The 13,966-nt window shown below is 39.8% G+C and overlaps 1 long non-coding RNA gene and 1 pseudogene across 2 annotated transcripts in view; both read right to left on the bottom strand.

Annotated features, from left to right (window-relative positions):
- The window catches only part of LOC146498894 (contactin-associated protein-like 4), an 88,207-nt pseudogene that overhangs the window by 63,723 nt on the left and 10,518 nt on the right, over positions 1–13,966 (bottom strand). Inside the window, exon 2 of the transcript XR_014870126.1 lies at positions 4,515–4,708. The product of XR_014870126.1 is annotated as a contactin-associated protein-like 4 (transcript). The remainder of the gene's footprint in view (positions 1–4,514; positions 4,709–13,966) is intronic.
- On the bottom strand, positions 7,661–13,556 carry LOC146498895 (uncharacterized). The gene is made up of 2 exons (XR_014870127.1): positions 9,621–13,556; positions 7,661–9,588 (listed from the first exon to the last, which is right to left on the bottom strand). It is a non-coding gene; the product is annotated as an uncharacterized LOC146498895 (long non-coding RNA).

The raw sequence follows: 13,966 nt of genomic DNA, 5'->3' as shown, positions 1-13,966 counted from the left end.
TAATAGCAATAACAAACACTAAAGGGTGATGCCTCTGTCAGGAAAGCAGATAGATATGCTTCTCATCAAGTGTTCATAATGGTGACTAAAAGCTAGATAGGACCATTATACATTGAAAGTTTTCCATATTCGAGGGCTGCAAGTCTCCCAAACCTCCTCTGCCCTGAGACCGTCTTCATTTTCAAACTCTGAACTCACCGAAGCCATTGGTCCTAAGTAATGATAATGTCTCTCCCTCTCCCTCATCTCTGTCCAGTGATCAATAACTTGGACCTATTCTGTCTCCGTAGCAAGCCTCTCTTTAAAAGACTAATGGCTTCTATTTTTCCCAATCAGCTGCTTGTGGGAATCCAGCAGGGCTCACACACACAGAGAAACACCTGCAATAATATGTGTAAGAAGAAAACAAGAAGAACAAGCTGCATGTACGGTATAGAGTAGGTGTCCATGTGTTCGTGTGCATGTCCTTTGCTTGTGTCCTATCTGGAGCGCTTGTGTGATGCTGCCTGTGTGTTTGTGTGAGAGACTCAGCTGAGGGTGTACCGATGTAACTGCGTGAGAGAAATTGGCTTCTCTGGCACTGCATAATTGTGATCTCAGTGCCGTCTTCAGTGCTTTGAAGGGCTCAGCCGGCTGGGCAGCAGAGCGTTAAGCTCAACAAATGGCTCTGTTTCCTGCTGAGGAGAGCAGTATCTCATTTACTTGCCCGAGCATCTTTTGAAATATGAGTAGCCTCTGACAAGCCTTCAGTCAAGGAGAGAGGAATGGCCAGAGAATGAGTCGAAGAAGAGGATGAGAGGGCATGACAAAGGAATCGCAGAGGAACTGTGCCTGGCGTAGTTGGTACCACCAAGACAATATAAAAATACTGAATTATGCAATAAAGTCCTTCATTAAAAGGAGCTACAAGAAAAGAACGTTTGGAATCAGCAGTAAAACAATGTTGGCAGACACGTTATTCAAGTGACATTTCAGTCAACATAGGCATTTCACTGCATAGCTGCCCACAGTGAAGCTAGATTATTCACTTTAAATTAAATGGGGTGTTTGCTGAAATATACTTGTTGCCATGCTAATGGCTTTTGCTCCTTAGGAAGTTCTGAGGAGAGCTGCCAGCTTTGTTAACCTCATTTGCTCCTCTTTACTTTATCAGGGAGGTAAATTATCATAAGTGGGCTTTAAAAAAACTTCTAAATGACGCACTGACTTTTAAATCTCAACCAAACTCTTGTGCCTGCCACCCTATGGGCCAAAATCAGATATACCTCTTATGGTGGTCTGGTTTTCCGACAATGTTTGGATCGCATCCCAGAAGCATGTTTGTGGCACAGGAAATCCTGGGGATGCTGAGGGATGCCTTCATAGTGCATAACTCCTTAAAGGTCGAATTTAATGACAAGTATTGTCTTGGTCATGCTTCTGACATGATGTGCTTTCTTTAGGATTTGAGATTGCTGTTTGGTATCTGGGTTGAATCCAGAGATATACTGTACAGTGGGGGTAACAATTCTTTGATCACTTGCTGAACTTGTAAGTTTGCTTACTTCGAAAGAAATGAACAGTCTCTTATTTCTTTGGTAGTTTCATAATGGAGAGAGACAGAATATCAGTGAAAAAATCTAGAAATAAAACACATTACATGAAAGTTCTAATTTGATTTTTATGTCACCGAAAATGTCATCTCTCTCTGCAGATTTTCTAGCTGACTGAAGTCTGAAGACTGGCTGGGTCACTCCATGAGCTTAATGTGCTTCTCCTTTAGCCACTCCTTTGTTGCAGAATGATGGGGAAGGATAGGTCATGATCATGGATGGAAGACCCGCCCACAACAAGTTAGTGCATACTCAAGTTTGAAGAAAAATGGTGAAATGCAAATGGTCAGATTGGGACTTCAAGAAAACATCCAAAAAAGTAAGAGTGAATGATAAAAGATTAATTAATGTCATTTTTCTGTTTGTTTTCTATGGGCACAGTCTCCTTTTGAATCACACTTTAAAACATTTGAAACATGTGGCATCATAAAGTAAGACTCCACATGCAACTTGCTTGATGACGGGATCTAATTTTATTCTATTTTTAATCCATGAAGTAGTTAGTGACTCTAACCATCAAATAAATGAAAGTAACCTGAGTAGAGACTTTGTTTCTACCTTTACATCACAAGTCAGTGAGAAGCTGTGACTGATGCAGCTGTTTTTGCAGTAAAATTCTCACCATCACAGAGACGCTAAGCAAGCCTGACTAATATACAAAGCTTTAAAAGTGCTCTAAAAGCTGATGTGGATTTCACCGCCTTTCATGCTGACTGTCAAATCAACATGTTTTTAAGCTACAAGGAGTTTGTTCTTTAGTGATGACTTAAAGGGCTTTGGAGAGTTTGTATCCTTCACTGTGAAAAAGTTGTACCCAGTCAAATGTGAGGGGAAAAAAAAAGTTTTCTTTGGTTGCTGCTGTAGTGAAAGCTGCACTTTCTTCCACACAGAAGGGAGGAGACGCGTGACATATCAAATGTTGTTCAGTCAGCCGAGGCTTGCATGGCTGCCTGTCATTCTGACATCTGTACTTTGCTCATTGGTGATCAGTCATTCTCCCAGTCTAGTATTCTCTTTTTTATTGAAACAACACTGGAAAAATAAAAAATTAAAGAGAGAAAAAGAAATGGGGAATATATTTAGACGTAAAGCAACCTCAGCACTAGGTACTTAAGTCACCGCGTGCTTTTCTCAGCGAGCTTTCTCACCAATTTCTTCTGCACATTTACATTTTAAGAGCCGCCACACTTATCGAAAGCGGCTGAGCTCGGAAGCGCCCATTTAGCGACCTGCTTGCAGACTGGTGATGGACATCTTTCAGGCATCAAAGCTGGGAGTTTTTCTACGCCAGGCGGTCTTTCTCATAACAGCACCAACCTCCTGTCAGCTCAGGCTAAACTGTCTGACAGCAGACCCACACCGTCAACAAACTCCTGCCCAAGTTCCTTTCATTGTTCCATGTATTATTAATAAATAGTGAAAGGCTCCTGGTGAGCACGCCATGTTGCTGCAGGCAGTACCAGTCCCCACAGATAATGTTAAATAATGTCTATGACAGTTAGGTCAACTGTGTGTGATTGTAGAGTGTCACTGCCTGGACAAACTGCATTTTTAGCTGTTAAAATCTGTATTATATAACACATGTGGGGGGTTTCTTTTTGTGTGCACTTTTTGTTAAATATCTATGATCTTTTCAGGATCAGTTAAAAAATATGTACTTTTCTACAACAAGATAATGGATTGACATGGACATCCATACTCCCATCAGGTGACTGCACAAATATGTTGCACACCCAACACTACTATGTAATCCTGCCACCTGAAGAGGAGTTACTGTCAGGATCTGACGGCGCCCTGACCGGTGTTGTGCCAAAAAGTGATTGCCTGCCAAAAACTGATTTCCAATGTTTCCGTGTATTTTTTATGTGTAATATCTTTACGTATGTTGGTAAATAGGCTTCGGTGAACAGCGTTTACAAAGGGGTTATATATAGAATTAAAAGATTATCTGTTTTTTCAAGTATCTTTATAACTTTGTGTTATTGTACTCACATTATAACCAATCCGGTCCTTTATCCCACTTAAAATATTTTTACAGAACTATTGTAATATTTGCTGCCATTTCTGCTGTCCTCTTGGCCCACTTACTCTTACAAAAGACATTTTTAATGTTAATGAGATTTTTTTAACTGCATAAATAAAGGTTCTATAAAAGTCGCTGCCAAAAACTGATTGCGGCTTCTACCTTGTTACACGAATGTTGTTTGTGGCTCAATATGACTTTGAGGGATCCATGAGGGATGCATTTGACATATGTTTCACATATTATAGGCCAACAAGTTACTTATAGCAGTTTAAATACGAGCAATCAGTTTTTGGCAAATACCGGAAATCAGTTTTTGGCAGACAATCACTTTTTGGCACAACACCGGTCGACCTGCCAGTGTGTGTATATTTGTGTGCGTGTGTATGTGTGTCTTTCCTATCGCCCTGTCTTCCCCTCCGGCTTCGCTGTGTGTTAGGAGGTAACCTAGCAACAGGCTACCTCCGACCCGGAAGTGCTGTCGCCCGGAGCTGCCGCACCTGCAGTCAATCCACCAGCTGCTGCCCATCAACGACAATCTTCAGCAGGGCTACTTAATGGTGTGGCTGAGCGACAGACAGCGCTGGAGTATTGCACTAAGCCTGGTAGTGTTTTCGAGTCGCTAACGTTATTGAAGTACTGTCTGATCTTCGTACTCATTTTGCTGTCCTGTGTGTGTTCACCCAGGGATTGACGGAGGATTCACGGACACAAAGGAAGCACTTGGAGGAGAGACGGGCACTCACTACCACGCACGGGCTTACACAGAAGGAGGGACGCACTATCACCATCATTGCACATTTTGAACTGTTGTCACCTTGCTGCACTGTAAATAAATGCACTGTCATTATTTCTGAGCTCCGCGCCTGAGTCCACTCTTTAACAACCGTGACAGTTACCCCTAAGCTGTCTTCCTGCCGGTGTTGTCTCCAGTTGTGTCCTGTGTCACTGAACATCAACAGATAGGCCGTGAGCCAATCAGAGCTGCCGTAGCGGCCCTGCGTGGCAACAGCAGTGATTTGGGTTCTCCTCCCCAGGTCCACCTCCAACCACTGGTATCGGTCTGAGACGAGAGGAGACCAACCTCCAGCTCCTGCACAGGGGACAAAAACAAAGAGTGGATTATAATAATGTGTATATGCGGTTAGTGTAAACTTAGTGTGAGTATTATTCTTGTTGTGGGACCACGACTCTTACACAGTCACACTGCAGGCACTATGGTTATCATAAGTAAAATATTACATTTTAACAAGAAGACCTGGTTTAAGATCAAGATGAAGTTCAGGCAAAAAGCAGTTACGGTCGACAGTGAAAGAAATGCTCTGTGTTTGTGTGTGAAAGCATTAGCATAAAAAGTCATTGGTGTAAGGTTTGACCAGTCAGGTGGAGATTAACTAATCTGACCAGCTGACCACTGTTCACATGCATAAGTTAGTATTGTGGATCACATTTGCAAAACGGTATTACTAATACTCCATCCAAGCATGTGTTATTTGACTGTTTGGTTAGCCACGGCTCTGTAACTGGTGTCAAAATCATTTCACTTGTTATTCTGTGTTTGCGGCCTATAACCACCCTAAGCGTTCATTAACTCTGAGCTGTGTGACTTTTGACTGACTTGAGACGTTTGCATGAGTGTGAGTAGTGAGTAAAAATGAAAAGACTGGCAAGGAAATAATAACAGTTCAAACAGCCAATTTGGAGAAATCATTAAAGAACAAGAAATCAAAGACAGCAACATAAATTACCAATAATCCGCTAATGCCTGTTGATGCCTTCATGTATCTAAATTAAGATTTAACACACCATTTTATTCTGTTTTTGTCTTTCAAAGCATTTCTTGGTTTGTACAATACATATTCTTAAGTCTTCAGATTGATTATAAAATGGTATATAGGTGTTTTTTAATCTGCATACTTCAACAGCTCAAGTATCTGGATCCAAGCATGGCAGCCACTTCAGTATGAAATCTTCAGGTTTTTCATATCACAAAATGTCACGATGGTCAAAGATGCCAAGAAGCCATTGGCTCCCTTTAATCGACTTGAAGGGAAGTTTAAAAACTATTTGCCAATCCCTTCAGAGATGACAGAAACATCACAGAGAGGGTTTACGTTACTGGAAAGGTATATTAGTTAATATTCCATTTGTAAATATTTTCTTCATAATAAGGAGACCCTGCTTTGAACTTTAAATGTTGCAAATCACAGTACAATTATAGTGCATCCCTTTTCTGGATTTGATTGAAGTCCACATAGATGCTCACAGACATAAAACCCTAGAATATGTCAACATTTCCCTGGTTTCATGATGATAACTAATAAATCCTCAAGACATTAAGTGGGATATATCTGGGCCACAAACCCTTTGAAGAAAAATGGATTAGATGATGCAGCACCAGAATGGTATTTATGAATCTCCACAACTAAGTGTCAAGATTTGTCCTGCCATTTAATGGATCTGTTCTGGTTTTTATGAGCTCACCAAGGTGACAATATGAGAGAAAGTGAATGTGATTCAACTTCACATAAAATGTCTTCTCTGACATGAGACAAATCACTGAGCTGAAACTTTTGTCTGTTCTCCAGTGACATGCAAAGTACTATCATCTTTTCCAGGGGTAACGTGCTCCATTTTTGTCTGGGCAACATCTGTTGCAACAGCTGGAGAGGACACTCAGGGATGTATGGGACTAACACACACTGTGTTCATGCTGTAGTCTAAAATAGGTACTTCCATCAGCACTGTGGTATGTCTGACACTGCTATACCATTTTTTTTAAGAAGATGCAAGTGTGGAGGTAGCAGCAAACTGGAAGGACAGAGTCATAATACTGCACCTAAATGCACTCATTTAGAAATCCTCATTAGAATGAAGGCTGATAGTCTATGGTTAGATCTGCACGTTTGCTTGTTTCAAAGGGAATTCAGATAAAACTAAGGTTATTGAGCCATGTTCTAAAATTTAGAATCAAAAAATCTTGAACAGTCAGGCGCCATCTAATCTTAAAGACCTAATAGTAGCATATCACTCCAACATAGCATTTTACTATTGGACTGCTGGCTTACCTGTGGTTACTAGGATATTTAAAAGGAGTATGGGAGGGAGAGCATTCATCTTTCAGGAACCTCGTCTATGGAACAAGCTCCGAGTTTGGATTCTACTGTAATTAGGATTAAACTTTCCTATTTTATAATATATATATTCAGGATTGGATCAGATTAACCTCCTGTCTGCACTACAAACGGCCTAGGTTGCTGGGGGCTTCCCATGATGCACTGAATGTTTCTTCTTCCCTCACACTCTTTGTGTTTACACACCACTCTACATTTAATTATTACTTATTTTTAATCTGGCTCTCTTCAATAGAGCGTCTTTTGTCACTCCAACCTGTTGCAGCAGATGGATGGTTCTCCTGCAGGTTTCTTCCTGTTAAAAGGGAGTTTTTCCTTCCCACTGACAACAACGTGCTTACTCACAGAGAGTCATTTGATTATTGGGGTTTTCTCTCTATTACTGTAGGGTCTTTATCTTACAATATAAAGCACTTTGAGGTGATTTGGTGCTATATAAACAAAGCTGAATTGAACTGAACGGAAATGACTGTTCAGTTTGAAGCCTTTGAACTCAGCTATAAAAATAGGTTTTTGGATTTCTTCTAGTGTTGACTTTTTTTTTTTTGCCTGCCAGTTTTGATTTTTTTTTTAGCTACAAACAAAATCAAGGTGGATTTTTCAAAACTAAGGACCTTTAATATCCAAGTAAATTAATCAAATACAAATATATAATGCAATAAACCTGTTTAAGTAGAGATAGCAATACACCCTCCAATTAAGTATCACAAAATGTTGTGGTATATTTGACAATGTATCACTGTTTAGTGTTGTTATCAAGCTTCGTTGTTGAAGTGAAATCAAAAGTAAAGTAGGTGAAAGTTGATTTCACTAAATGTTCCACAAAGAATAACATGGAGTATGGAGAGAGCATATTTCTCATATTTCTCCTGTTTTGGCTTCCCTTCATTGGCTTCCTGTTAAATCCAGAATTGAATTCAAAATCCTGCTCCTCACATACAAGGTCTTAAATAATCAGGCCCCATCTTATCTTAATGACCTTGTAGTACCATATTACCCTATTAGAGCACTTCGCTCCCACTCTGCAGGCCTACTTGTTGTTCCTAGAGTATTTAAAAGTAGAATGGGAGGGAGAGCCTTCAGTTTTCAGGCCCCTCTTCTGTGGAACCAGCTTCCAGTTTGGATTCGGGAGACAGACACTATCTCTACTTTTAAGATTAGGCTTAAAACTTTCCTTTTTACTAAAGCATATAGTTAGGGCTGGACCAGGTGACCCTGAATCCTCCCTTAGTTATGCTGCAATAGATGTAGGCTGCCGGGGGATTCCCATGATGCATTGAGTTTTTCCTTTCCAGTCACCTTTCTCACTCACTATGTATTAACAGACCTCTCTGTGTTGAATCATATCTGTTATTAATCTCTGTCTCTCTTCCACAGCATGTCTTTTATCCTGTCTTCCTTCTCTCACCCCAACCGGTCGCAGCAGATGGCCGCCCCTCCCTGAGCCTGGTTCTGCCGGAGGTTTCTTCCTGTTAAAAGGGAGTTTTTCCTTCCCACTGTCGCCAAAGTGCTTGCTCATAGGGGGTCATATGATTGTTGGGCTTTTCTCTGTATCTATGAAGCGCCTTGAGGCGACATTTGTTGTGATTTGGCGCTATATAAATAAAATTGAATTGAATTGAATTGAATTGAGTATTCTCACACAGATTATAATATCCATTGGCATCTAAATCAAAGAAGAAAAACTCACTGTCATGCATAGTAAGCAAAAATCTAAATGAATCTGGATTAGAATATTGAATATAAGAGCATATAAGGAGAAACAACATATTTGTTTTGTGGTACTCCATTTTATTGAGCTAGTATGTGTTTTTAATGTTTTGGCTGCTGTAACACAGTAATTTCTCAAAATTTCTGGCATAAACAAAATATATCTTATCTAAATAAGCTGCTGAATATTTATGCACCAGACTCCATCAGGGATGTTTGAGTCTGATAGCCTCCATGATTTGTTTTTCTATAACCACAGTTAGTTGCATCCAATCACCTCTAATCACCTCAAGCTCATGTTTCAAATGAAATGTTTTGGGAAAAGATTAAAATATCTGGATTTGAAAAAAGAATCGTGTAGATCAAAACAGGAAAGATGGCAGGAACACACAGCAGGAGTCTGAACTGTGTCCTATAAAATACTGCAGTTAATCAAGTGGGTTTGTATTTGGGAAATTTAGGAACATGTCGCAGAGGATGAGTAGGTTAGAGAAAGGGAGTGAAGAAGTGAACTGGGCCAGAAAGCGAAACAAAGGCAGAAAAGGACTGAAAGGCAACCTAAGTTGCTAACCTTTGCGGAGACATTGCCATAACTAACCCAGCTGCAATCTGATTTTTTTTACTTTGGATGCTGCTGGTATCCCTGACTCAATGGAGTATGTGTGTGTGCATGTGTGTGTAGAATAGAATAGAATAATCCTTTAATTATCCCACAGGGGGAAATTTGGTTGTAACAGCAGCCAGTAAGACACATATACAAACAAACAGTACACAGGACACAGAACAGAAACATACACAATTTTTCTTACATATTTACATTAAGGACAATGGTTACTATAAACAGAGTACTGTACAGTTATTAAATTAAATAAAAATAACTACAGATAAGAGGCAAACTAGGTTGTAGTGTGTTGTAGTGTAGTGTGTGTGTGTGTGTGTGTGTGTGTGTGTGTGTGTGTGTGTGTGTGTGTGTGTGTGTGTGTGTGTGTGTGTGTGTCTGAGTTTGTGAGTCTACATGTGTGTAAGCTTAATAAAAAGTGCTGAGTCAGGGCAAAGCAAACCCATGGTGCCCAAGGAGCAGATGGAGGGATTTCTCCCCTACTGAGGGTGCACACATACACACACACACCTACACACACACACACACACACACACAATAACGCAGCCACCCTGAAGAGCACTTGAGATTGTGTTGTCAAAGTGATGTCATGCTGCTATTAGGACAATGTAAATCAATACTACAAACTCTTTCAAACTGCCAAAGTGGACACAGTGTGTTTTTATCCCATCTATTATTAATCCTCCTTATATCAGTTTACTGTGTTAACACAACCCGCCATGAACTTCATTTGAATTGTTCAACATAGCACGCTGCAGAACAGATTGCTAAAGAACAGCAGTGATTGGTAGTGTCAGTCAGCATCATAACTGATCACAGAGATTATGAACCTTTAAAAAAAACAGCCCACACGTTCAGTTGTAGATTGAAGGAGAAACAAATCTAACAACTTTAATAATGGCTCAGTTCCATTCTGCCTCCCAGTATAATATGTCAGTGAGAAAGTATCCACGCTACAAGCATGTTGAAATCTCTTCATCAAATTGGTTGATTGCTATGAGATGAAGTGAGATGCATGGCAACATGCTAACATTCAACTCAAGGAACAGTAGAGAAGTCAATGTTCAGCTGAGCAACGTTACAAAGAGTAGTTATTTTAATTTGTAGTTAATTTTAAAAAGGCAAACATGTATATTCATCACAACTTAAAAGGTGAATATATTACAAGGGAAATATTTCAAGCCCTTACTGTTTTAATTTAAGTGATTATAGCTTACATAATATTTCCTAAAATCAACCAAAAGAGAAAAAAAATTCAACACAGAAATCTGTTCTGCGTTGAAAACCTCTGAAAAGCAACTCGTTTATACCGTTAGTACTTAGTACCGCAAATTCCCACTGCAGTGTGGCGTGGAGTTCATTAGTGCGTGGTTCTGCAGAAGTGTTATTGAAGGCCGGGTTGCTTTAAAAACAGCTTTCAGCTTCTCTGTATTTTTAGGGTGGGTTCTTTTTGACAATCACTCATCGATTCTCTGTGGAGTTCAGGTCAGGTGAGCTGTTGGCCAGCACAGTAATAATATGGTCAGCAAACCATTTGGCAGTAGTTTTGGCACTATGGGCAGATGCCAAGTCCTGCTGGAAAAGGAAATCAGCATCTCAGTAAAGCTTGTCAGCAGATGGAAGCATGAATAAAAAGCATGCAATAAAATCTCCTGGTAGAAAGTTGCAGGAAACTCTGTGGTATAACCACAACTAATGCTGCAATCCAGATAGCTCGGAACTCGGGTGTGATGTCATTCCCATTTTGGCTTTCAGCAAGATAGAGGTATCCAGGTATCGATAAAAATAAACTTTTTTTGCACTTAAAAACCACATTCATGGGTAGAGCCATGCAAATGAACACCTTGGCGTCACGTTTAACCCATGTGAGTAATTATTATTTATCAATGTGTGTTTTAGAAGGGGCATGCTGTAACCCAAGAAATGATTTTTTCCTAGATTTAATCTGTTTTTGGTGCCTAAAAAGTAAGCAGTGAGTGAAAGCCAAGGCTAAAAGCAAATGTGGGGGAAAAAAGCAAAGCTTGAGAAACAAAGCAGCAGTCTCCTGGCTGACAAACTTGTGACTTCACTTGAATTAACCGTGTCTGAGGTCATCTTCTTTTCTCTTGCTGTGCTTCCCGCTTGTTAGGGCAGCAGCTAAAGGCCAGAGCTAATAAGTACCTCAGTAACAGACATGGACACTGACAGCGCAAGAGGAGAGAGCAGACAGGCTGACCTTTACTCATTACAGCTGGAGTGGAGAGGGAAGAAGTGACAAACACAAACAAAGGAAAGGAAGAGACTGACAGAGTGACAGAAGGCAGATCATTTGACATCTATAGGACTGCAGAGGAGGGAGACTTAGGAGGAGAGGAAGAAACACCTGGAAGAGAGGAGCGCCGAAGGGGTCTAAATAAAAGAGGGAAGAACTGGGTATAAAGCGTTTGGGGAAAAAAACTAATGACCATGTTTCTCACATATCACCTGTTTGACCAGCAGCATAATTATTTCTGTCCAGCATATCTGTTTGTTTTCTCTGTATAGCCTGTTTTATACAGACTATGGTACGTACCAAGGCTGCATTTCTTCCAGTACTGAAAGGAGGCACCATACACCTATACTTAAGGAAGGTCAAGGTCACGTTTATTTATATAGCACATTACCAACAGTCTATGCTGCACAAAGTGCTTCACAGTGTAAAAGGAAGGAAGAAGGACACCAACAAACAGACATGCAAATAATCCTATCATAGTTTTCAGACAAGGAAAGACTTCAAATAAAGAAAAGCACCTAAAAGAACAGCAGCAGCTCGATTTGTTCAAAGAATTCAAGGTGAATGAGTTTGAGTTCTACGTCCAACAACATCTCAACAGCATTATCCTCTTTTATGCAATCTTTAAATACCTGCTAGTATTTTATTTGCAAAAGCAGCTATGTTCCAGGAGAAAATGTAGTGGCTAATGTTAAACAAATACACAGCTTACACCAGCCATCCTAACATTTCAGTCTGGGTCCCATCAACAAAATAAATAAATGGTCTGCCAAGAGTGATAGAACAAACTGTTTAATAAAGAAGTTTTTATTTAAGAACATGAGATAATTATTTTTTGTTATTGCATTTGGGTATTGAAAATTATGTTATTTTATTGGTACTGGTGCCAACTATTAAAATTCTCGTATCCTGACATGATTGAAAAGCACTGTAGAGCAGCTGTACTTTGTTGCTACAAGTAATTCCTTTGAGTTTATGGTTTGCCTTGTTTACATTAAAATATTGATTTAAGGCATTTAGATTTTACTGTAGAACACTGGCCAAATAAGAAACAAATGTAATTAGCAAATTTCCAATTAAAACATGCACGCACAGGAGAATTATATAAGAACCACAAATTAAAGCAAGAGTTTTTAATTTTTGTCACAAAGCAAATTAGCTTTTATTTTCATTGCACAATTTGAAAACAAAACAGACACCTTTAAATCTGTACCAACAACAGTACCCAGGTGCAATGCTTCTTGAGAATTTAGGAGTAAGTTAATGCCAAACAGTCTGCTTGGAAATGAGATTTGAGGTGAGAGTGGGAGACTGTGCAGTTTTGATTTCTTCATGGTTGGTCAATAAAAAATTGGATAAATTGTAGTATTGATTGCACAATGTTTTATTATTAAAATGTATTCATCTGCATCTGGTAGGTTTTGAAAAGCCACCTATTTGTCTTAAGAGTGTGATAATCTACTGAGAGTACCTAGTGTTTAGGTGGGATTCAAGTTCTACTCTTCCATAAACAAGCACATCCTTTCATATAAGTTAATATGTGTCATTGCGGTAAATTGGGCATGGTTTTATTTGGGCTAGCATGAAAGCATCAAAGGGGGTGTTATTTTAGAGGCTTCCTCCTGGCTCAGAGCTAGGATACAGGCCAAGGACACGTGGTGTCAGCTATGGATTATGACTTTTTCATGGTGGGCAGGGGTGGGAGATGGAACAGAAACTCACAGCTAACAAGTTCAGTTCCCACAGCACCAAGTTTGTGCCCATCAGAAACTGCAAATGTTTCACAAGTGTCATTGAGTCACACCAAATAAGAACACCATCTTAGTGCCTAAGATTGATTTAGATCAAAATAAGAAAAAAAAAAAAACTACTGAGAAACCACACATGACTGGGATTATCGGAAATGTGGAACAGATTCTTGATAAAAGCCTCATATGAATTAACAAGCTATATCACTGCAAAACACTTGTTACGTAAAAAAAAAAAGAAACAAAATCTTTAAACCCATGCACATACAGTATCTCACTCTGTAATTAGTAAACATGAAACATTGTCAAAATGATCATATTTTAGTTCATATGGATAAAGAAGTAAAACAGAAATAGTCCAACACATCTACACACATTTGTTTGCCATAAAATTATTATAGAAAACCCCAACGATCAGACAACCCCCAATAAAGTAGCACTTGGCGACATTGGGAAGGAAAAGCTCCCTTTAAATAGGAAGAACCAGGCTCAGGTAGGGGCAGCTATCTGCCATGACCTGGTGGGGGTGAGGCGAGGGAGACAGGACAAAAGAGAGCCAGAGATTAATAATAGCTACTGATTAAATGCAGAGTGGTGTATAAACACGTACTGAGTGAAAAGAGGTGAGTGAAGAAGAAACACTAAGTGCATCATGGGATGCCCCCTGGGTCTGTTGCTGTGTAACTGAGAAGGGAGTTCAGGGTCACCTAATCCTAAAGAGAGGGTATCTGTCTCCCAAATCAAAACTGGGAGCTTGTTCCTCAGGAGTGAAGTCCGAAGGCTGAAGGCTATGCCTCCTATGCTCCTTTGACCACACGTAGGCCAGCAGTTTGAGAGCAAAGGGCTCCGTTGGGGTGATATGGTACTATGATGTTTTTAAGATAACATG

The sequence above is a fragment of the Neolamprologus multifasciatus genome, chromosome 17 (assembly GCF_963576455.1).
Source record: "Neolamprologus multifasciatus chromosome 17, fNeoMul1.2, whole genome shotgun sequence".
In the NCBI taxonomy this organism is placed as follows: domain Eukaryota; kingdom Metazoa; phylum Chordata; class Actinopteri; order Cichliformes; family Cichlidae; genus Neolamprologus; species Neolamprologus multifasciatus.
This window is presented reverse-complemented; position numbering and strand designations above follow the sequence as displayed.